General features: G+C 36.5%; 1 protein-coding gene across 1 annotated transcript in view; it reads right to left on the bottom strand.

Annotated features, from left to right (window-relative positions):
- LOC139958496 (growth factor receptor-bound protein 14-like) overlaps positions 1 to 24,764 on the bottom strand; it is a 133,710-nt gene that overhangs the window by 98,587 nt on the left and 10,359 nt on the right. The window contains exon 3 of the mRNA XM_071955593.1: positions 2,963 to 3,031. The gene's annotated coding sequence lies outside the window, so the exon portion shown is untranslated. The remainder of the gene's footprint in view (positions 1 to 2,962; positions 3,032 to 24,764) is intronic.

The raw sequence follows: 24,764 nt of genomic DNA, 5'->3' as shown, positions 1-24,764 counted from the left end.
GAACACACTATACTATACTATACTATACTACAGAACACACTATACTATACTATACTACAGAACACACTATACTACAGAACACACTATACTATACTACAGAACACACAATACTATACTATGCTATACTATACTATGCTATACTATGCTATACTATGCTATACTATACTATACTACAGAACACACTATACTATACTATACTATACTACAGAACACACTTTACAGAAAACTCAAATACAACAGATATAGATCAGAACCCTCCAGATACATTTATATCTATTAAATTATATCTATTTATCTATATCTATATGTCTATAAATCTATATATCTATATACCTATAAATCTATATATCAATATGATCTACATTGATATATATATTTATATCGATCTTACTATCTAGCTATACATATTTATATATATAGTAATGCACTTATCAGATATCCTAGAGCTTGTTTGGTAAATTACTACTTTGTCCTTGTGTGTATATACCGATTGTAGAAAATTTAATAAAATTTACCACATGAAAATTAGATTTGCAAATTATGGTATTTTTAATAAAAATGTGAAAAACAGTGCCTGAATATCTGATTCAGAAACTACAACAACAAAAAGTCAGGTGAATACACTAAGAGTTTGTGATAATTACAGGCAATTTTTTTGGCAGATCTATAACAATTTTTTTGCTAATTTCAATACTCAAATGGGTGTGGCCGTAATTTAAAGAGCCATCAAAAATATTACTTGACAGTCAAATTAAGGTTGGACTACCGCCCAGAATGCAATCTACAAAATGGTCAGATTCCATGTTTTTCTTATCAGTTCATGGCAACACCCTAATCTATTTTAAGAAGTGGATGAAATTAAAGATTATAATTGGTTCTGAAATCTTATTACCCAAATGAAGACTTTCATATTCACATGCAAAGAGTTAATTATCAAGAGTTTCCCTACACTTGTATCTTATGGCAAAAATATATGAAGTTGGATATTTCTCTTTCTGTGGAGATGTTTCCGTATTTATGTTGTGCTCATGCACGTGCTCATGCACGCGCTCATGCACGTGCTCATGCACGTGCTCATGCACGCGCTCATGCACGTGCTCATGCATGTGCTCATGCATGTTGTTGGAAGGTGTGTAAAAGACTAGCTGTTCAACACAGATTTCTTATCAATCGTTTAGAACTGGTGCTTTAGTTTAGGCCCTCTGAAAGTGAGTGGATGTTGCCATTTGAGTCCATTACAGAACAGTGTATAAACATCAATGGAGCTTTCCAGCATTTAATAGAGGGCGCTGTCATATTAGTTCTAATGAACCTGATCTCTAATGTTTACAGATCTCTGCATCAGATTAACATGATCACGTGAAAATACTAACATTTAAAGCAATGTACTACATGCAAACATGCCGATGATCTTGCATACAAAACACCCGAGTGACTGATCAGTTCAGGAATCCATTTCTGGAGTTTGCCAAATCAAAATGGTGCATTAGAAAACAAAAATCAAGGAGCTTAAGGTAATTAAGGTAATCTGACTAACTTCAGATATGTTTCAAGGATTTCGTCTGTAATTATTACGAACGAAACAAAATGGTATACACCACTAGTGATTGACTCACGGTAAGGGTTAATGATTGGCCAATCAGAGACTGCAATTTGCCAAGTTTCGCAAACCTAGATAGGTCGGAATGATATTGCCCTCTATTAATATAGACAATACGCCACGCTGCGTATGCATGGTTGAAATTGGAGGATGAATCTCACTGATTCCTTGTATGTCTAAATCATTGAATCTTACATTGGTCAAATAACACACAAGACCAACCACCAAGTTCCCAGTAGCTCTGTACAGAATCCAAGGTGAAGAATTGATACAAATATTTCTTATCATATTACGAACAAGGAAAGTACAACAAAAAATGGTCGTTATCATGTACTAAGCACTGGAATTTAGTCTACATCACATCCTTCAAGGACTGCTTTAAAAGTAACCTGTGCTGGGTGGATATGTTTTCTTTGCTTTAATTTTATCAAAATGTTTCCATGGCAACAACTCCGACACAAATCGCGACGATGAGATTGGACAAGGGAAACGGACTGACGTAATTCAAGTTTAGTAATTACACGACAAGCAACAATTAAAGCCGTCTGTAGACGGCATTCCAAACAGCAATTAACTGTAATTACTTAAACAAATATTTGATCATTCCATCGTGTACTACGTGCTTGATAGAGACAGGTCACAAGACCTTGCGAATTGCAAAATATTCAAGAATAGATTTTAACAGTCTAAATAATGTCAAAACACCATTTAACCTTATGTAACGAGTAAAGTAATTTCACCCCAAAAAATTATAGGCTTTTGGGTAATGTTTGAGAACGGTTGTATATTAATCCCTTTTTTCAGGAAATTCCACTGTATAACAACTTTTAATAACATTTGTCAACATCTGTGGAACATTATACATTCATTTTATGAACATGAATTAAGGGCTTTGCACATTCCGACCATCGAGATGCACTCATATTGTACGTCTTTCTGTGACCTTCCACAGAATTACTTCGTCTAAGCACAACATGCTAGTCTGAATCTCTGAAATTCTCTTCATGGTCACAATTTACGACCGTAAGTTTTATGATCCGTATGGAAAAACCCTCTTATTAGTATTTAATTAAGTAGCCATCCATAATTGTCCAAGGGGGCATTTTTTTTTCGATCTTCGCGAGAAAATCTTTCAACTGTACATATCAATTGCTGTTATACTTAATGAATTCAAAACTAATTAATAGCAACTTTTTTCAATGTTAAGGAATTACAGAATTGACCATAAAACGTTCTCTGTGTTTTGTTTTTTTCTCTTCAAATATACCAAGAATAATGACTTTAAAACAATAATATCACAAGGACAGGGAAAATAAAATAACTAATATGTAAAAATTAAACTGATATTTTAAAACCACTAACCTTCAATGTCTTCCACGTTCAGCTAGAGATCTGCTTTGTATGTAATATGGAAGTTTGCTTATCCAGCACCTGAAACAAGTGCAAGATAGAAGTAACATGAAAATGTGAAGCGAGTAGAGGTTCCGTCAGCCTTCCATGAACACGCCCAGATTTACAATTGTACAGCCATTAAACGAGAGCAATAACCTACCAAGTTCTCTTTATATCGTTTCTCTGCATTCAGTTTTTTATAATCACGACTATTAAGTAGCAGGAGTCTTCTATGGTAACCGAGGCCCCTCTTTACCAAAGACAAACAAACGTTAATGACTTCCAAGTAAACATTTAAACTTGTACCGTCGACCAACCGTCAAACACTTCAACAGCTCGGGGAATCAGTTATTTTATAGCCCTAATGATTGTTCGTTTTCTTTTTATTATAAACTTCACCAGATCTAAGAGGGCAACTCAAGTTCATTCAGACATGTAACAGGGCAATGTCCAGGCCAAAGAACTCGGGATTTTTTTTTTTTTTTTTTTTTTTTTTTTTTTTTTTTACAAGCAGGTGTAAATATTCATCAGTGATTGGCATGATGCCAAAAAAACTTTAAAACCCAATTATGGTTCCCACACATTTGTAAAGACCCATCTGTGGCGACTCAACACGTCAAATCTAATCAACCAAAAGCAAACATTCTCCAAGCGACTGACAAAGTTTTATACTGGTCTGTATAGTTTGCCTTAGTTTGTATGCGTCTGCTTAATTGCCAGAAAAGTTTGGAGCATATTCTGCAGCTGTATTTTACATAGCAAATACTAATATGATCAGTTTAATACTGGTCTGTGCAGCTTGCCTAAGTTTATATGCTCTACCAAATCAATTCTACCTTTTGATAGGATGAAATAAATGCCATGAAACCATACAATGAGGTGCAAATTTGACAGTGAACTTAATAACTTAACAAAAACCATTAGAAATTTAAGAAAATATATCAAACCATACACATAGCTTTCTTAACGAGATGCAGCACTAAATGGATCAAAACCACAGAATTAGAATTATCCCTTCCATCAGGGTTAGAAGTTGATCTTGGATATTGATAAGACCAAGTGTATTTCTTCCATGAGAAGAAAAACTTGATTCCATACGCTTTAGGATCGGGTCAAATCATTTTTAGTAAATTCATCAACAATTTGTTCAATAGCATTCTTAAGAGTATGATAATGTATTTGTGTTCTTTAAAAAGAATTTCCTTGCTTGCTATGATCGGGGGTGGGGGGGGGGGAGGGAATGGTTTTCTAGCAATGCAGCACAAACTTGTCTTCACAAACCAACCCCAGTCTCTCTCTGGTTCATCTTGCTAAACATGAGACCAATCGGCAAATAGATCACACGCTACGGAGTACCAACCCAAATGAAAGTGCTCGAAAATGGTTGAAACAACGTCTTTTAGAATATGCAATTAGTGTGGACAACAAACCTATTCTGTAATAAAAAGAGAAGGGGTGTGTCCTACCAAAATGGTAGCCCTGATGGGACACACCTGAGTGGAGACTACGAACAATCATCTTAACATCACACGGCCTCGTTTTGAGAACAATGACCCCGTTTCCCGCATCTGGTAAGAATGTTCAAAGATCTCCCTAGAATATTAACCACAGGCTGGCAAAGCGCACCATTGTGAATCAGAATCAGCTCAGCGTCCCACAGCTAGAGATTTTACCCAAGATATGTATCAGAATAAAGAATACCTGGAAATTTGAGAATTTTAAATGTATCGGGCGGGCGGATGTGGGATGAAGACAAATATGATTAAAAAGATAAAGATGCATGAAGAGAATAAGGTGAATGACATTCTGAGGAAATGACCGATACTTGACAGCCCGAGAGTTCAACACAGTCTAAACACACAACATGGCATATATCATGAGGCATGTGTTGGGCTAATAGAGAAGGATAAGGGAAACTCTAAAATTGTCTAACATCAGTTTCGTTTTTTGTCTCGGAGTTCTTTACAGGTTGACTTCAGGCAGAATGTTTCGTAGTCCAAGAAAATAGATAAAACTAGAAGAGAGCTGGTAAAGTTTCTACAAAGCTATTGCAGTTTTCAAGATATTCACTTTTAAAACATGCTAAAAATATGGAGTGCTCCTTTAAAGCTGATTTGATGAAGACTCCTCATTGTAGGCCTACATGTTCATGTTAACTAACATGTTAATTAATCCATTGTTTTACAAATTCTAAAACAACTCCGGTGAAATTTGTTCTTTTAACTTCATATAAGCAACAGGGATGACATTCAACACCATTTGTGATTTCATGACAAATTTGAAATATGTTGTATTAAACATGTCATTTGAAGCAATCAGTGTCTTGTTTTCCTATTCCATTTCAGGAACTGCCCTAATGGTCTGTGTGGATGGACTTAATAGTCCAGTCACTTATACTGATGACACTCAGCTGATTATAGGGTCATTTCTCATATATATATAACAAGTGGAATAAATATACAGCCTGCTGGACAGCTAACAGTGTTTTATATCAAGGGCGTAGGAACCGGGGGGGGGGGCTGGGGGGGCGCCAGCCCCCCTTGTGAAAAATATGGGGGGGGGGGGCGGAAGTATCATTCCGCCCCTCCGCTTCGCAAGTCAGAAAACCCCTTTTTCATTTCCAAATGAGAAAAAAATCCCATTTGGAGCACCAAATTGCATCTAAGGCCAGGTGAAAATGCAAAATTATTTACAAAATGGAGTGGGTGTTGAAGTGTGCTATATTGCACCAAATTGCATCTAAGGCCACCTGGAAATGCAAAAAATTTCCTTAGACCCCTCCCCCAGGCCGGCCATCAGTCTTCAGCCCCCCTCCCACTTAAAAGTACCTTCCTACGCCACTGTTTTATATTGTTCTAAAACTTAGCAAAATAAAATTGGCGCCGACAGACGACAGAAAAAGAAAGGTAGCCCAATGTTTTACTGCAGTTACGGTGAAGAGAATGAATAATACTGTTCACGTCCCCCTCCCAACTATTTCAGAGTTTTAGAAAAGAAAGAGACAGGCAAAAGGTATATGTAACCATGGACGTGCATAGGAAGCTTCCAAAAAGTGTGGGGGGGGGTACAACATCAGAGGGGCACTTTCTCATTCCACAACCACCACTCGTTATGCTATAAACCGATACACACCGGCCATATAACTTAAATATATACAATGTGTTAGTATGCTATCAATTATGGAGCACGTGAATAATTAAAATAAAATATTAAAATTAACAAAGGCTTGATATCTAAAAGAGAGTTCTTCATCAATGGGGCACATTTTATTTGCCAGTGGGACACATTTGCTATTTTGGCAAAAAAGTGGGGGGCACGTGCCCCAGTGCCCCACCCCGGCTCCTACCCCCCTGTATACAACAGCTTCATTGTGTAACCGCATAGTTACACTGGTGCATAAATGCTCATCCCCTCTGAAAGATCCGAAAGTTATCTACATGGGCCCGCTTCCAACAGTCCAGGTGATATCGACATGTGATAAACTTCGTCAAGCTTCATAAAAGGTCTTACACCAGAAAATGAAAGCTTATCAGACTGACTGACTTCAAGAAAAACCCATTTCGTAGAGTATTATATGTTTGAACTATGTGTACTAAATCACCGCATTGCAGGAGTGTGTGGGCCAGCTTCTAGTGTTTGCTGCAATAAATTAATAAGTTAATAGTTTAGATAGTTATCTTGGCTTACTAAGAAACCATCCGAGGAATATAGACTGCTTACCAGTAGGACATCTCAGATCATGGTTTCCCTCAACAGTCATATACCTATGTGGTTTAACCATCAATCCAATTACTTGGTCAACCCATGGAATGTGCTTTGACCCTCAACATATTTTTTATTAGAAAAAGTGCAATGAATCAGTACCAAGCTGTGTTTAAACGAAAGGTGAGCTTATCTGTTAAAAATCCCAAATCTCACCATATTTGTACAAAGTCGAGAACCGTCCCTAAGATTGCGGTTGAGTTTCAAATACTTGAAGAGAAATTTTGCCAAAGAAATAAGCTCGTACTTGATCAGGTATTTCCAACAGGAAGCTCTGGCTAAAGGCTACCAAAAGTTCATCTTTCATTTACAGAATTGCTGCCCTTTAACATCACCCTAACGAAGAGGGAAAAATCAAAATTGCAGGGTCTGATCCGGAGTACAAGAGTGTTCATGAATCAGAGATGTTTGCCTTTGCGGACTCAGATCCTCCTTGCGTTGTCAAATCTGAACTAGCTGGCTAATTAAGGCTAATTAACAGATCTATTCAGTCTAATGTTGTATCATTCATGTTGTGATCTTAGTGTACAACTAAAGAAGCAGATTTTACATTGTCAGATTTATATGATCTTTCCTTAAATTATAAACACTTCAATATGACATCACCAGGGCAATCAATTCAAGAAAAACATTCAGCTTTAAGATTTAAATTCCATCCCAATTCTTAGCTTGGATTCCTCCTCACTATTTTATTCAAATCTTATCTTTGTATTAAAGTATTCTAACTTTTGGAATAAATTGATGGTTCATATGTCATAGACTAAAAAGATCTTGGATGGACCAAGTTTTCACAATATTCACCTGTAAGTTTTGTACAATGTCTGGACTGCTCCTTTAAGTTCAAGTCAGTGATTTTGTCTGTTATAAGTGCAACTCCAAATATGAATTATAATTTACAGTTTAGTAAATATTGTTTTATTAAGTTTCATGACTCTAATACCAAAAACAATATGGTCCAGTCCCCTCCCCCCATCCCTACCCACACCCATCTCCTTTCCAAACCCTCACCAAGCTTCCTCTTCCAAACTCCTCTCCTCTCCTGTACCAAATACAAGGAACAGTCCCTCTTCTGGAAGACTGACACCTAATTTAAGAAACGATCATTCCACCAGACTTCTGTCCAAAAATAAAGATTGCTTAATTGTTAATATACATCTTAATACCAGAAAAACAAAAAACCTTATTATCGTTTGATCATGGATGATACTTTATTCCTTTTTCTTTTTTGGGGGGGAGGCCCGGGAGGTGGGGTTGGGGGTGAGAGGAGAGGGAGGGAGGGGTGGGAATCTTTTCAAACTACAGCAGTATAGTCCACCCACCACCATATCACCATGGACTTCATTGTATGGCCTAGCAACCTCAGTCACTATAGACCTTGACAACGTACAAACTGCAAGCAATTTTATGCAAGATCACTGGTAAAAATGTGGTAGCTAGGGCGAATATGAATGACATCCAGCCAGTTTCATTACCATGGTAACAGTGCCTAGCAGGAATCAGATTTGAAATAGCTTTGAGACTAGTATTAAGTAATTTCTCAGAACTTGCTAGCAGTTACTTCACCCTCCAAACTATTAGATGTTGCTTATGTCAATCAAAGGTCATTGAACCCTGAATGCATCATGGAAACAGTGGATCATATACCAAGTATAACATCCAACACAGCAGGGACTTGTATCAAATTATATTAAAGATGACATGCTTTCATTTGAAATACAATTGCGGCTTTGGCCTTGCACGTAATGTGGTCAGTGATGCTTTACTGGGACGGATCAAATTTCTGAAACAAGGAAAACTTCCTGATAACCTCTGACCTACTATTGTGTCCGAATATGATTAACTGCTATCTAAAATTAAGACAAAACACAGAAGCTTGCTAATTGATAAATGCTGTTTATTTTTCATTACTTCCTCTGAGGTAAGAAAGCAAGGTCAAAATATTTTCTTCTCTTTTTTTTTCGGCCAAAAATTTTGAAAGAACAGATTTGTAGAAAACAACAAAGGCTCATATGTCAGAATGGCTGGAATAATTAACAGAAGGACCTTGAAGTCGATACAGAAATTGCATAGTACAAATTGGAATTATCAATAACAAGTTAATAATGTTGTCCACAACATGACGGTCTTCAATACTACGTTTTCTTTCTTACCGTTCGATGAGTTTTGAGAGCAGGATCTGATATAGAGCATATATGGGGACTAATGTAAGTGCACAGGATTTCAAAATCAATTTAATGCAGAGCGTACGGTCTAATCCATAATGTTAACATGGCAATTTTCAATTAGATTTACCAAGGATATATGTGTAGATCAGATGGTGTTAAACTGAAATGAATTTAGCTGAAACAAATATATTTGGTTACAGTTAAGAAAATGCTGGATTAACATTACCAATTTGGCCTGAATAGAGGAGATGTTTTCATCATCAAATTTCTCCCATAGAAGCATTCCAGATCTTTGATATATTTCTCTCCTACCCCTACCTCATCCATCCCCCTCCCCCCCTCAAAAATCTATGTTTGGTCACATCAATGAGAGTGGAATTACAGTTTACTGTATGCAGTACTCTACGTAGTACGCAGAATACTTAAAAACAGAAGGAAAAATACAACTTGCCTTTGCCATGGAAACCACTCTACATGTCAAGCAAATGTCTCAAAGACATAAAGGTTTTGGAATAAATGCATTCAAGTCCAATTATTGTATAGCAATGTAACTAAGCACCCTTTGGTAAATTTTGAACAAGGTCCTACAGCAAGGACGCAATGCCATAGTAGCTAGGTGTCGTTTATACGAGAATAATGCATGAAATATATAAGTAAATAAAACACTAAACTTTCAGGAGGATGCCATGGGTGTTTCACATCTTCTCTTGAAAGTTTTATATTCCAATTTGCTTGAATCATCCACCAAAAATGGTTCTGCTATCTCTGCTAATATTTACTGTAAAATGCATTCTCAATTTCAGTATTCGTTCCCAGAGGTTTAGTTGCACGTACAGTCTTCAATATACAAATTAAGCTTAGACTTAAAAGTAGGTGGCGCTCTGCAAGAAACACTTTATGTAAAAACATATTTTGGAAAATTGAAAGAATGGGGTGATTAATTTGTTCACATCAATTTGTAATGGTTTTAACATTGGTAATGATTTACTGCTGAAGAAATCTCTTCAGGCAATTATAGCATTATTAGCATTATTATGGACATTAAAATTGTATAATTCACGTCATCCATTGACTCAAGTATTAAACAGATAACTTTGCCAAGTACATTATAATTCCATGAAGCACTTTGTATGGCACCAGGATGTGGCACCAGGAAGTGGCACAACAAGGATGTGGCAAGACAAGGATGTGGCACAGCAATGACGTGGCACAATGAGGATGTGGCAAGACAAGGATGTGGCACAAGAATGTTACATAACAAGTGTGTGGCACAGTCACAGACTCTTTCAAAAGATATCATATATAGATGCAGCTGATCAAGAGACATGTAACTGTTCATCAAAACTGGAGGGTGGAAGGTGCTTACTGATGAAATTCAAACATCTACAGGAGGTAAGAAACTTTTATTCTGCATGAGAAAGTAAAGAATGCTATAGTATACCTAGATACAGTATGCCGCAATTGTAGAGAATGCATATATAGTATACCTATACAATATGCCACAAGTGTATAGAATGCTATAGTATACCTATATATAAAGTATGCCACAAGTGTAGAGAATGCTATAGTATACCTAGATTAGAAACAGTATGCCACAAGTGTAGAGAATGCTATATAGTATACCTATACAGTAAGCCACAAGTGTAGAGAATGCTATATAGTATACCTATATATAAATATAAAGTATGCCGCAATTGTAGAGAATGCTATATAGTATACCTAGATACAGTATGCCGCAAGTGTAGAGAATGCTATAGTATACCTATACAGTATGCCACAAGTGAAGAGAATGCTATAGTATACCTATAGATACAGTATGCCACAAGTGTAGAGAATGCTATATAGTATACCTATACAGTAAGCCACAAGTGAAGAGAATGCTATAGTATTCCCAGGGAGCTGCTACTCTAACTTAGAGTAGCAGCTCCCTGGTATACCTATACAATATGCCGCAAGTGTAGAGAATGCTATTAATACCTTTACAATATGCCACAAGTATAGAGAATGCTATATACTATACCTATACAGTACATGCCACAAGTGAAGAGAATGCTATATAGTAAACCTATACAGTGTGCCACAAGTGTCAAGATTTCCGCAATTCAGTGAGGTAAAAATATATATTATCAGCGACAAACAACATTTCATGAACTTTGGAAACATTCTGGTTATAGACATGCCTCAGCAGTTGAAAAAAGTAGAATATAATATGGATCTTAATGATAACAGATTAGGATCTTAACCATTTAAATGGTTATGACATCTGCAAAAACAAATGAATGTAATTAGTCTAACCTTTCCCCATCACTATTCTGTAAAGGTTAAAGATTGCTCCTAAGTGATCTATGATTGCAATACTAATCAAACAATCCATATCTATCCATGCTACTCCTCTAACCTGACAGAGCAAGACGTATTTATAGATTGATTCAATTAACGATTTGACAAATTAATCCTTGGTATGCGCTGAGGCCTTTCCCTGTTGTCTCACAGCAGATAATGAAAGTGAGCTAATTTTATCTCAGTATTGACAGAAGAAGTAACTTTTTCTTTCCTGAGATTCCTCATGAAGGTTGCAGTCGATTTTGAATAAGAGGAGAGAAATGGGTCTGCGTCAGCGTCCCTGTTAACTTTATTACCGGCTAAATGTCAGCAGACTACATCTTCTGTAAAAGGTTTCATTTAAAAGGCAAGCAAAAAAACCCTCGATCGAATATACACCCACACATCCACCTACTTTAAAATCAATGCCATGCATGACGAAAGTTGCAACTAGACACCCCAATCAACGTTTCAAAAGGTGATGGCAACGTGCGTAAGTTGCCTTACAAGCAAAGTTTCGTCTTCAGTGATTCCATTAAAATTTTAAAAGTCAAGATTATAAACTACTTTTGAGTAAAAGTAACAGCAATGCTCTACAGTAGAATTGAATGATTGGTTTTCATTTCATTCAGATCATTGTCATGTGTGTTATGTACCACAACAAATTAAGTGTTGTATTTTTGGCAGTTTCCATTATTTTGTATTTTTTTTTATATCATTCTGACCAAATATCATCATTATTCATAAATAACTGGATATCCCTTGGGAGCCAGGGATGGCAGAGCTGGGACACAAGGGACGTCCCCCTCACCCACCCCCTACCCCTCCCCGGACCCAGTTTTGTAATAGGCCTCAAAAGTGCCTCTTTTCATTTATCAGAAATGCCTCTCTTTGGCAAAAAAGTATCCTTTTCCATATTTTTAATTAAACAGCATACGCTTAAAATTGCTATTTAAAAGTGCTCTTTGGTTGACAAAAAAAAAAATCAATTACTGGAAATTGTGATATGGAAGGCAGAGAGCATCCATTTGTAGCAATGTTTTGAGGTAGCTATGTGGTCCCCCCCCCATCCCCCCAAAGTACAATCATGTCCCACCACATCTCGAAGTTTGTGCATTGGGGCACTTGCTCTGCGTACCCCAAAGCCATGCTACCACTGGAAGCAACCCTAAGAAAGCGGCATGTAAGCAGAACATAAACAAAAGACTCATTTTCACTCTGTCCCCCAATCCCCACCCTCCACCCCCCCCCCCCCCGGGTGACAGTGAATTACTTGTTGAAGTTTGAGCATCAAGTGACCAGAATTTTAAGTTCTAGCTGAATCTTTAAAGCAAGAATATGTAACATTCCTGTCGGAAACAATTTGAGGTCAGTGTTCAGTTATGACGAGGTTAATTAACTGAAGTACGTAACATCCGATCAGAAATCTTCCTGGCGTGTGTCTATTTTAAGAGAGAAAGACATCTTCCTCATTATCTTCCCGTAAGTGACCCATCCAAGGAACATAAATCAGAGCCTAAGTTAAATACTTTTATTTAATAGATTGGAAACAAAAACAATTATCCCGTCCCAAAAGAATTTGGTATATGATTTATCATTGGATGGGAATTGAATAGGGAAAAGTATGATTTATTTACACACTTAAAAATTAAGTGAGGCAAAGCAGGCACACATTGTAAGCATAGGTAATAATTTAGTACTTTTTCTGGCATGCAGAAGCTGCACAGTGCAAAAGCACTTTGCAAGAATCACAATTACACACAGCTAAGCATCGTTTATGTGATATATGCACCTTTTGAACGGCTTTACTAAATAGTGTAGTTTTCATATGAACTAGTAAATATGAAATAGTGTAGTTTTCATATGTTTAGATAGTTGGCGTCTATCTTGGTGCAGAGTGCTCTATGTCCTGTGGACAGGGCAAAGTAAAGATGAGATTAAGTTGAGACTAGTGGAACAATTTTTGAATCCTTAAAACAATACTGATGTCTAGTGATGCTCCATGTTTTCTGATCCTGCAAAGCAACCAATTCTCCTGGTTGGACAATATCAGAATTGACAACAGTTGGAAAATTTTGTACCAACTTTGTCTTATCTTCATCTCTCTCTTACTCTCTTTGTTTCCCTACCTTCCATCCTCCTGTCCCCTCTCTCCCCTCTCTCCCCTCTCTCCTTCAAATATATCTATCCTGTTTCCCCTGTTCTATAAGGCTAGTTTACACCACAATCAAATCCCACGCCTGATCAACAGTCGGGATGAAACCCAACTTTGAGTGCAACGCCATCATATTAAAATTGGAATAAATCACCAAATAGACAACTCACTGTTGCTGGATTTAGGTTTGTTTTACTGCCAAAATTATGACCACTATAAAAAGAATTATTCAGGATCGTTTTGACACATGCCCTACGTCTTTAATTCCATTCTCAAAAGATGAAATGCCAACGGCAGTAAACCCAATTCTTACCTTTTTTTTCAGTTCTGTCATATATTATAAGTTGTTTGAAATCTCGGAGTAATTTTCATCGTTTGCTTTGCTGGAGCTGTTTATTTGGGGAGGGAAAGGATACCATGCCTGCTCCATAAATCTGAAGTTTTATGTCACGATAGAAATTTGATGAATGAGGTTACGTATGACTTCTACTGAGAACCTCACGACAATTGAAGAAGAACGTTTGGAGAATGCCAGTTCCGGAAAACAATGGTAAAGATATTTCAAGAATGATGTTTTGGTCAACTTTGATTTTTTTTCTTTATCTGTTTAATCTCTTTTGTTTTCTAAGAAGGGACTCCAGAAACAGGTCCTCACAAGACAGGTGGTCCTTGAGCATTCACAAGAAAGAAGATCAATGTAGTGGAGATGAATCTGTCCCATATAAGACAACAAGAATTGAGAAGAAACTAAATACACTGCTATTTTCATTTTTGGTAGAAAATCAACAAATTCTGGGTGACACAGGATCTTTCTTCCATCAATGATATCCAATGATTCAGTCATCACAGACTTGGGACTACTACGGCAATAACCTTACTGTGTTCCAATATTACAATATTCATAAAATGTTTTTGAGCGGTTAAAGTTTAACTTCCTTCGCAAGAAGTTGGAACGGACTGTAAAGGGTTATTCCTAGACTTAGTTCATATCCTACTATGTGCTACCACTTCACACAGGACAAACAATCTTTCTCCTGTCCAATATGCATTGTTTGCTTCATTACTGCTAAAGATACTGGCATCAATCACATAATTTCACCAAGAATACATTTTTGTTTTCTCAAAACTAAAGTTCTTTTGCAAAGAAGGAGAACCTTATTGTAATTGTTTTTTTGAAAAATAAGCGGGCCATTCTGTGGCAGCTCCTAGTTTACTGACTAGTACTACTACTACAGCTAGAATATATTACAACCTACAGCCCACATAATTAACTGGACTTTTAAGTAAAGGCCTCCTACTTCTACTGAGATACAAATCTTTGATGTGAGCATCAACATCTTCCAATAGAGAAGTAGGTTTATTTGGCAGGAGAACCATTTCACTGCCCAATAATCTGGTTTACGAGACGCATAGCCTAGTTTCCACGACCCATGAACCAGGTTTTATTAAACACTTGGACATTGGTTTCCCAGTATCCCTGTTTCACTCTGTTCGTGAATATTCTTTTTTATGGTATTCAGGAATCTTAACCAAGAGGTCAGACTTTGAAAGTATAAAAACTTGTAAAATCACCTTGTCAAAATTTATTCCAAAGATAAAAGTTGACAAACATGTGATAAATTTCCTATAAGGTGGAAAAGAAATCACTGATTTATTTGGTTTAGTCCACAGAATATGTAATGGATCTGCAAAGGATTGAGGTGGAAGGTCTTCACAATTAGCAATATCTCAGATGATTTGAGGCACTAAGGAATTAAGCAATTAATCATCTACAAAGAAAAAGTTTAAGTATACTTTGTTCAAAACAATTGGAATTAAGCTAGTGCTTTAACTAATATTCATCTTCACAGCCACAACACTGCATGTATTATAAAACAAAAACAGAAATATATATGATAACATAGAAACTAACTATCCATATCCTACATTCTCCCATATAATATCCTTTTACAACAGGCTCAGATACATAACACATCCCTACCTTCACCCATATAATATCCTTTACAAAAGGCTCAGATACATAACACATCCCCTACCTTCTCATATATAATATCCTTTACAGCAGGCTCAGATACATATCACATCCCCTACTTTCTCCCATATATTATCTTTTGCAACAGGCTCAGATACATAACACATCCCCTACATTCTCACATATATTATCCTTTTACAACAGGCTCAGATATATAACACGTCCCCTACCTTCTCATATATAATATCCTTTACAACAGGCTCAGATACATAACACATCCCCTACATTCTCCCATATAATATCCTTTACATAACACATCTTCTTACTCATATCCACATTTGTTAGTGAGTCTCATAAAATTTTATTACAAGCACAGTGACAAAGTAAAATAAAATGAGCTTTCATAACTTTTTTGAATTAAAGTTGAAGAAACATTCCCTGTTGGAATGTTGAGAATAAATACACTTCTTTTTACTCAAGCCTAGAGAGGGTGATGTATCGTCCCTTTTTTTTGTTGAGGTATTTCTGATACACCTAAACACATAAAAGTCACAATGTTTATGATCACTGTACGGTTTGTTTTCTGTTCCAGATATTGAGTAAAGGCAGTAAATAGACTTTGATAGCATACAAACACAGAGACATGAGTCTCACATCAAAGGTACCGATCCTATATCCCAACTCACGGAAGAATGTACGTAGCAAAATCGTGGTCTTACAAATCGGAAGGCTTATTTATGATAGAAATACACACAAGGACTTAAAATACAGGTCTAGAAAAACCTTCTATCATCAATGGGCCACAGGAAAACAAAAACTACCAACATTTTGTGATGATGGTATTAAAGTAGCTTATTGATAGAGTTCAGTTTCATATTTTGCAATTTTTTAGATCAAACCGATCAAATTTAATGACATCATCCAGTTTTCATCTATTCATTCATGATTCTGGACATCTTTTATGTGAATCCTTGGTTATTGAAATCTATAAAATCCAAATGGGCTCTCAAACCCAATATCAACAAATGGTGTGTCATATTGATCCTGCGTTGTGGTCAAGTGGTTAAGGCAGTGGGCTGGTGATCTAAGGATTACAGGTTCGAGCCCTGGCCAGATCATTGCGTTGTGTCCTTGGGCAAGGCACTTTATCTCCATTGCATCACTTCACCCAGGTGTATAAATGGGGACTTGCGAGGTAACTTGTAAATATAGTTGCGTGCGTCGGTTTCTGGCTGCACCCTATGGGAAGTCCCCCGGGGGACACGTGGTTGTGGTGCACTGTGGTGCCCCAGGAGAGATTGATTGAATTGCGCACACTTTGGTGTGTGGGTGTGACAAGTTACCAATGACCAAGGCTAATAGCGCCTTTGAACAATTTATGTTGACTTTGGCGCTATATAAATGTCTTCTGATTGATTGATTGATCCTACCTAGTACTGCAAAAATTGACAAAATGATGTCTTTAATCGCAGATCGCAACAGGACCATAAGTTGATCCCTAAAAGTATATAAACAAGTTAGTTTTGTAATTATTGAAGAAGCAATCTTTTCCTTTTGAAACATATTTTCCAAGTTTCAAGTGCCGCTATAGTAACTAAGTTTTAATAAGCACCATAACTTGTATTGTCTAATTAGCATGTTTTTCGTTCGTCGAAACTGGACAATTGGATCCTTGAACCCAGTCAATCACCCAACGTATCGTGCACTGTGGAAATTTATCGGACATGTTCAGGACTTTTTAGTCAAACAGTACAGATCATCCACATTAGAACATATGATACAGCATCCACTGTTGAAATGCTACTGTAGAATGGCTAGAAAGCCCCATACAATGATATTGAATACTACTGCACATGTTTCTTCTCTACAGTAAAGTACTTCAAATTCCATGTTTTACAAAATATGGCCTGCTTTGCTCTGTTATTAAAAATTACAAAAGTCTTTCATAGGACACTTTTTGAAATACTATATTTCATAATATAGAATACGCAATGTCATGCTTTAAATTTGAATCTATTATCAGAGCTGTGCATTTCTTTCAGTCAGCAAAACATTCTTTTTACAATATCAAAGCACGTACCCTGCGACCTAGATACAGCACGCACTGCTAAAAAACATTGCGTAAATTTTACAATGGGATGAAGTCCATAAAAGTTTGGAAAGAGTAATAGTCATTTGTCATTTTTCCTTTTTTCTTTCTTTAACTTTCTATTTATACATTAAAAACTCACAAAAGTACTCACTCAGGATAGTAAAACTCTAGAAAAGGAAAACAAAACTAAAATATATCATAAATTATTTTCAAATCCTCATGGATTCCTGACTTAATGCGTACATTCAACTCAAAGTAAAAGCTTCATGCAAGCAGAATTGCAACTTTGATCCTAAGACAACCTATGTAAAACAAGTGTGGTAAAACTACAGTTTGTGTTTCAGTATCCTACGATTTGTTAGGATTCTTCGGCTACTAAAATACTGGAGTCTAGAACCCCTTTCCTGCATCCCTAGGAGGTTGCAACTCAAGAGTTTGCCTAAACTCCTCTGTCATTCTTTACAATGATGACATACAAATACACAGTTAGTTTATAAACTACTAAAATATGATCCTGACAAAAGTTTGTAAAGTCATGCAACATACATTTAGCCAATTTTTACATGAAATGTTATATGAAATGAGTATGATTCTCAAGTTACTTTAATACTCAGGCAAGAATATAATCTGGGTGGTACCATATGTCAGTCTAGACTGTTCCAGAAATAGATCAGGTGTGTCTGAAAACACTACACACTTGTACTTTAATCCTACAAAACTATCTGGAAATGATGAAATTGGGCATTTAAGGCATTTCAAATAATAAACAAAACAACATGTGATACATTAAATTTTTAGAAAACTGAAATTGTAATATTTAAATGAAATTTAATCAGGATCAACCACATGGAATGTATAGTAACCATATTGAAGGATGCTTAATTATCTGAGTTTTGGCTTAGAGTGTCACAAAGTTACATCTCAAGTATGCAAAATTATCTAGGTTTAAAAGTTTCAAAATTTTCTTGATTCAATAATTAATATACACTTACCATAAATGACACCTTTCAAGCATGTACATAATATCATATATACAGACATATGATACATCCTATTGTAAACGCACATTATTAACGCATAGCAAACCCATAAACATAGGCGTAGGAGCCTATTTTGATTTGGGGGGGGGCTGTAACGACTTGCCCGAAACATATAACCAAAATTTTCACAAACAATTTTGGTTGGGGGGCTGCAGCCCCCCCAGCCCCCCCCCCCCCCGCCTCCTACGCCTATGTTCATAAACAGCTAGCATTAGACATACATATGGCCTACATACTATGACAGTATTAAAACAACTATTCTATAACATACAGTCACATTTGTGACAGGAATCATATTACATCAGACCTGTTTGATCAGTGGAGAGATTTAGGGGGAGGAGTCACTCCAAGATTAATGTATGTCGTCCAGTTACAGAGTTGTTGACAATTCGTAATCATGGACGTTAAATATAAATCTAAGAGACTGACTTCGGTCAGCTTGCGGCTTTGATAAGCCAAATGATGGCTTCTTCGCGAGTTCCTGTTTGCAGGAGGATCTAAAATACATACGTTCATCAGTGGAGAGATTTACAGACTAATACACAAGTAATCTAAATTTGTATTAGTTTCCAGTACATGTCAATGTCCAATCACAGAGTTTTCCCATGTGGCATGCATTATATTACAAAACAAGAACTAAATGGATAATTTTCATGAAACATCAGATCTGTTTTGACTATGAAGTTTTAGTTCTTTTGCTCTTCAAAAGTATCCAATAATAGTATAAGTTACAAACAAAGTGATATTAATCTCAGTAGCTAAAACAAAAACTAATATGTGACCTGCATCAACGTAATAAACAGTTCTTGTTTTTCCAAATGTTTCAAATCAGTCGCAAAAGTCTAAAGCAATGACCAACAGATGCAGATCTATATGGTTTCCCCATCCCCTACCTCCTCCCCCAACCTCCTCCTCCTTTCAACCCCCCCCCAAGAAAAAAAAATAAACAGTTTTTATTAGGCTCACAACCTTGCATGATTTTAAGACAAAACTATAGCCTTAATATGTTTCAGAATGGAATGCACCATTTCACTTCTACTTTATTTATGCATTAAGAGTTGGTTTCAACACCCAGGGCCACAACCCTGCTTCTAAAAGTTCCCTGGCCACCAACCTTAAATTGAGCTAAAACTTGGACACCTTGCATGTGTGACTCAAACAAACAAAAAAACTATAAAATCAACATGGATCTGCATATATACTTCATATTTACAGTATGGAAAACTTTAAATCCTTCTCAGATGACAATGTCTTTGATGGTAAGAAAAGAAATTAATATAATTTAGCCATAATTTATTTTCCTCTTTTAAATTTAATGACAAATTCTACTTGCTTATTCAGACAGATATCACGATGTGTGTTCCTGCCCTAAGCGTCACATCTCATTTGAGAAAAGTGTCTTCAAACTAAAGTTCATTGACTTTCCAATGTGATTGACAACAAATTGAATTATAGTAGACTTTAGGTTGTTCCTATATGCAGGGTGGCACAAGATCTTCAGATCCAACAACCGTATTATAAAAGTGGATCTATTCATGTGTGTGTATCCTTGTATCAGCGGACCTTTATTTTTTGTGCCACTCTGAGCAAGGAAGTCCCCCAGAATTAATGACAAACCACAGAGAGAGCCCCAGAAGGAGAAAAGGGGTCAAAGGTTACTTGCCCACACAAGTGGTGTAATCCTCTCCACTTTGCACAGAATAAAAGCTTTGTATGAAAAAACGAAATATACAACGGAAATATTCAATTCCCATTTGTGTTGGCAAAAAATTGTGAATGGAAGTTATCCTAGAAGTTTTTTTCAAACATCCTAGGGCTTTTACCAGAAAGGTGAACATGTTTTATGAATTACTAATACTATCAAAGGGAAAAACTTTTGTAGAAATGTGCCAACCATTCTTGGTAACTGGGAACGACAGGGACCAAGTTTCTAAAAGTCATGTTTTCACCTATGTGAACTCTAGAAAGGCTGGCCCGCAAAGACAAATTGGAAACATGGTTTCTACAAATTTTTAGCCACACTGTTGTTATGTCAACGATACTTCTTTCAGTTTTCATCAGTAAGATTCTGTAAAAGTACTTCAGAGATTTACTGAAGAAATTGGTTTTTAAGGAATACATAGGCCTTGAGTTTGTCTAGTGAAGTTCCAGTTCATAAAGTGAAGTAATTATTATTGTTTCTAATTTAGGCCTACTTTTAAATGGCTAGTGAAAGTAAAAATTGATCTTTATACTCACCAAACAGGAGATTGAGATTTCTTTATTAGAAGCTGCGGTGGAACACCAATAAACCGTGTGATATGCACAGCACTGTTTGTTACTAAATGCCTACTGCTAAAGAATCAAATTATGCGCATAACAAACGACAACAGAAGCTAAAGGAAAACTACGATCCTAAGTTAAATCCAGCCGAGCTGCTTTTACTTTAAACAATTCAAAACGGGAAGCGGCGTCCGATCTCGAATCTCGATTCTAGTATACATCTAAGGAGTCAAATCACGATATCTGATCGGCATTTACATTACAAATTTAACACAGAGCTATGGGGTTTAATGTAATGGAGGGACTTAGTCTGAACGATTACAATCTTATATGGATAGTAATATTTCATATATTTGGAAAAATTTAATGACCAACTACAAAAAACTACCAAAAGCTACAATTAATTTCTAATTACCATAATGAACAATGTAATTTAAATAGTTTGTAAGTGGATGAAACTTACTAACGTCTCTTTCAAATTTTAAGTTTAAAATCCATTACCTGTAGACGATAAAGAAACAGGTATATACAGTATGGGCTGTAAAGGCTGGTCTACAGCAAATCAGTGCATCATGGGTTTGGAAAGAAACTTGAGAAATTTGACATTTATCCAATAGGGAATTATTGTTGAGTTCAATTTAATAATCCACCCTTTGATAAAAAGCAAAATTTGAAATCTCAGTGGATCACTTTAAGATACAAGTTAGAAAAGGGGTAGCTGACCTTTGTAAATTAAAGAGTACATTGTACCCTTTGCCTAACAGCCCAAAAAAAAAAGTTTTTTTTTTTACCACAGACAATAAAGGATCATAATTCGGCCAATTTGGACACAGGAAATGACCACTAAAAATTACACTGGTTAAAGAGAAGTTGACAAATTTATAAGTTTTATGGGGCAGTGCAAATGATACTATATTCCACTACAGGCAGAAGTGCAGAATCTACTTGACAGATATTTCAACTGACTTTGTACACAAAAGCTCTTGTATTTGAGATTCTATCATCATGCATAGTACATATACAGAGCGTGTGTATACATTGTTTTGTTTTTTACGTTGAAAGTAAAGATCAGTGCAACTTCAATCATGCAGCTAAAATCAATTGCCATTAGCCATAGATTGAGATATAGATCAAAGTTTTACAGTAAAATTCTGCCGGGGCAAAAGTGTTATCTCAAGGATGAAATAAAAGATCAATTTCTTTTGGAACCATTCAGATCTCACTCAACCTTTCCTGAAAATAAGTTGATTGAAAATTTGACAAAAAAGTGGAAAACTTTTCTGAGGAGGATAAATGGCAAGAAGTCGAGAAGCAGAAATGTAGGCTGTTTGGAGGAGGAGGTGACTGCGGAACGGAAATGCAACTTTAGGCTACAAGCCATCCTAGCATTAACGAATAGACCCCACAGGGTTCAAAATAAAACGCAATAAAATGTATGTCATATCAGCCCGACTGGAAAAAGGAGAGCCAGTGCTTACTCAGGTATAAAAGGCATTGAAGACTCGCCCCAAACCGCGTGCCGCGCTCTGAAAAAGTTAACTTTCCGTTGCTTGCAAATGACGTTTACTTCTTGTCGCTACAAAATGCAGACAGTAATGAAACGTGATACCTTGTTATCTTTTATCTAGACCTGAGATGTCCATCGCTGCTATGCACACTGTGTTGTGGGTATTGACCGTAGCTGTATGTATTGACTGTACACTAGTGTCTAATTACTGACGGTTAAGCAAGCTGTATGTGTATTTTCTGGGAACGATGGTGGTGTCTAACACTTCTGTTACACCTCAGTCGAAACTAGGTCGGATTACCGGCATGAGACGTTTCTTTGTGCGCGAGTCTTCACACCCTTTACGCAGCATTTTGCCAGGGTTAGTACCGATAATTGTAACGGACCGTCATCTCATTAAAATAAGCCCCTCATTAATAGCGTGACCAACTGACATAGTTTCCGATAATCCCGAGGATTTTGTCCGTAATTGAATTAATTGATTACTTATATGATTATTGTACGAGATCTATTTTTAAATGATCCTTAATGGCTGGGGAATAAATTTTTCGTTGATCAGAGCCCTCTAGGTCAATAGTTTTGAAACAATCTAGCGTGATAATTATGTTTGAAGCGTGATAAAGCATGTCGATCCAACGCTGATGACCTTTTAAAGGAAAAGATTTAAGCAGTATATTTTGACTGGTGTGTTTAATACTGAACATAAAGGAATGGGAATTAGGGTACAATATGGCCTTGGAGATGACCTTTAAGCATGAAAAAAAAATGTGAAATAAAGAACAGCAACTTGTGGTGATGAAACAAATTTTAAAGGTCATGGGTCTCTTAATACTTTGAATCTTGTCTTGCTAAAAGGATATAGGCCGAAGGAAACTTTTTGACTGATGGAGAATTGACAAATCATCTCAGATGTTCAGATAGGTAAAAAGGAAGACTGTTGAAAATAAATGACTGAAGGTTTCTTCAAAAAGCTGTTAAAAATATTTATAAAGTCATTATATGACAGCTTTAACCATCATAACAGGTTTATGTAGAGGCAATCTTCTGCTGAACTTTAAAAGTCTTTTTTTAAGATTCCCACTTACGTGCATTTCAGGACAAAGAAAAAAAAGACCATTTGACGTCTTGCTTTGATCTATGATAGCTCTCCCTGCATGTAGTAATATGCAAAAGGTTGAGATATTTCTTACAAAAGGAGTTGAAACTTTCCAAGATTAGTCAATACAGAAAGAATTCAAACAATACTAAGCAAAGTACGGACCTGGACAGAATGCAATATAGAAATGACATAAAAAAAAAGATTTTGAAAAATACAATACATTTTCTTACCCACATCATCGATCAAAGATTTAGATCCTGCTGTTCCCCTCCCCCTCCCCCCCCCGCCCAGTTTGAAACCTAAACAAACCATGATGACTTTCTTCCCAGGATAACAAATTTATGTCACCATTTTTACCTCCTTCAAGGTGTTCCTCAGTGACTGCTAAATAGTGATCACTCCACATTCTTAATTCACAACATTACGTGAAATTAATTTTCACTTCCAAAATATTAACCTATAGAAATTCCAACTGTGTTTGCTAGTAGTCCTACCGTTGTGCCTGCACCTCTCCTCTCCTTCCCCCCACCTGTCAGATACATTTATCTCGGATAGTGATTGACAGGAAACCCTCCTTTTATTCTTTTCAGCGGGCAGCAAGCCGCAATTGAGGGTGGTGATGTTTATTCTGTCAACCATGTATTATTGACTCTGCAGCTACAGCTGCTGAACTGGTAATATACCAGCCATATTGAGTCCAGATGGTTTTCTACTTTACTGCTGTATATTACAAACCATAAAGAGAGAGAGAGAGAGTGAACTCACTAGATAGATATTGGAACTGTGACATCAACTCCTCACTGAAATACATAGAGTTGTACTTCCAATTGGGGGAGAGTGAACTCACTAGATAGATATTGGAACTGTGACATCAACTCCTCACTGAAATACATAGAGTTGTACTTCCAATTGGGGGAGAGTGAACTCACTAGATAGATATTGGAACTGTGACATCAACTCCCCACTGAAAAACAAAGAGTTGTACTTCCAATTGGGAGAGAGTGAACTCACTAGATAGATGTTGGAACTGTGACATCAACTCCTAACTGAAATACAAAGAGTTGTACTTCCAATTGGGAGAGAGTGAATTCACTAGATAGATATTTGGAACTGTGACATCAACTCCTATCTGAAATACAGAGAGTTGTACTTCCAATTGGGAGAGGGTGAACTCACTAGATAGATGTTGGAACTGTGACAGTAACTCCTCACTGAAATACATAGAGTTGTACTTCCAATTGGGAGAGAGTGAACTCACTAGATAGATGTTGGAACTGTGACAGTAACTCCTCACTGAAATACATAGAGTTGTACTTCCAATTGGGAGAGAGTGAACTCACTAGATAGATATAGGAACTGTGACATCAACTCCTCACTGAAATACATAAGAGTTGTA

Source organism: Apostichopus japonicus, chromosome 18, assembly GCF_037975245.1.
Source record: "Apostichopus japonicus isolate 1M-3 chromosome 18, ASM3797524v1, whole genome shotgun sequence".
NCBI classification, from domain to species: Eukaryota; Metazoa; Echinodermata; class Holothuroidea; order Aspidochirotida; family Stichopodidae; genus Apostichopus; species Apostichopus japonicus.
The sequence above is the reverse complement of the archived record's forward strand: the minus strand, read 5'-3'. Positions and strand labels throughout refer to the sequence as shown.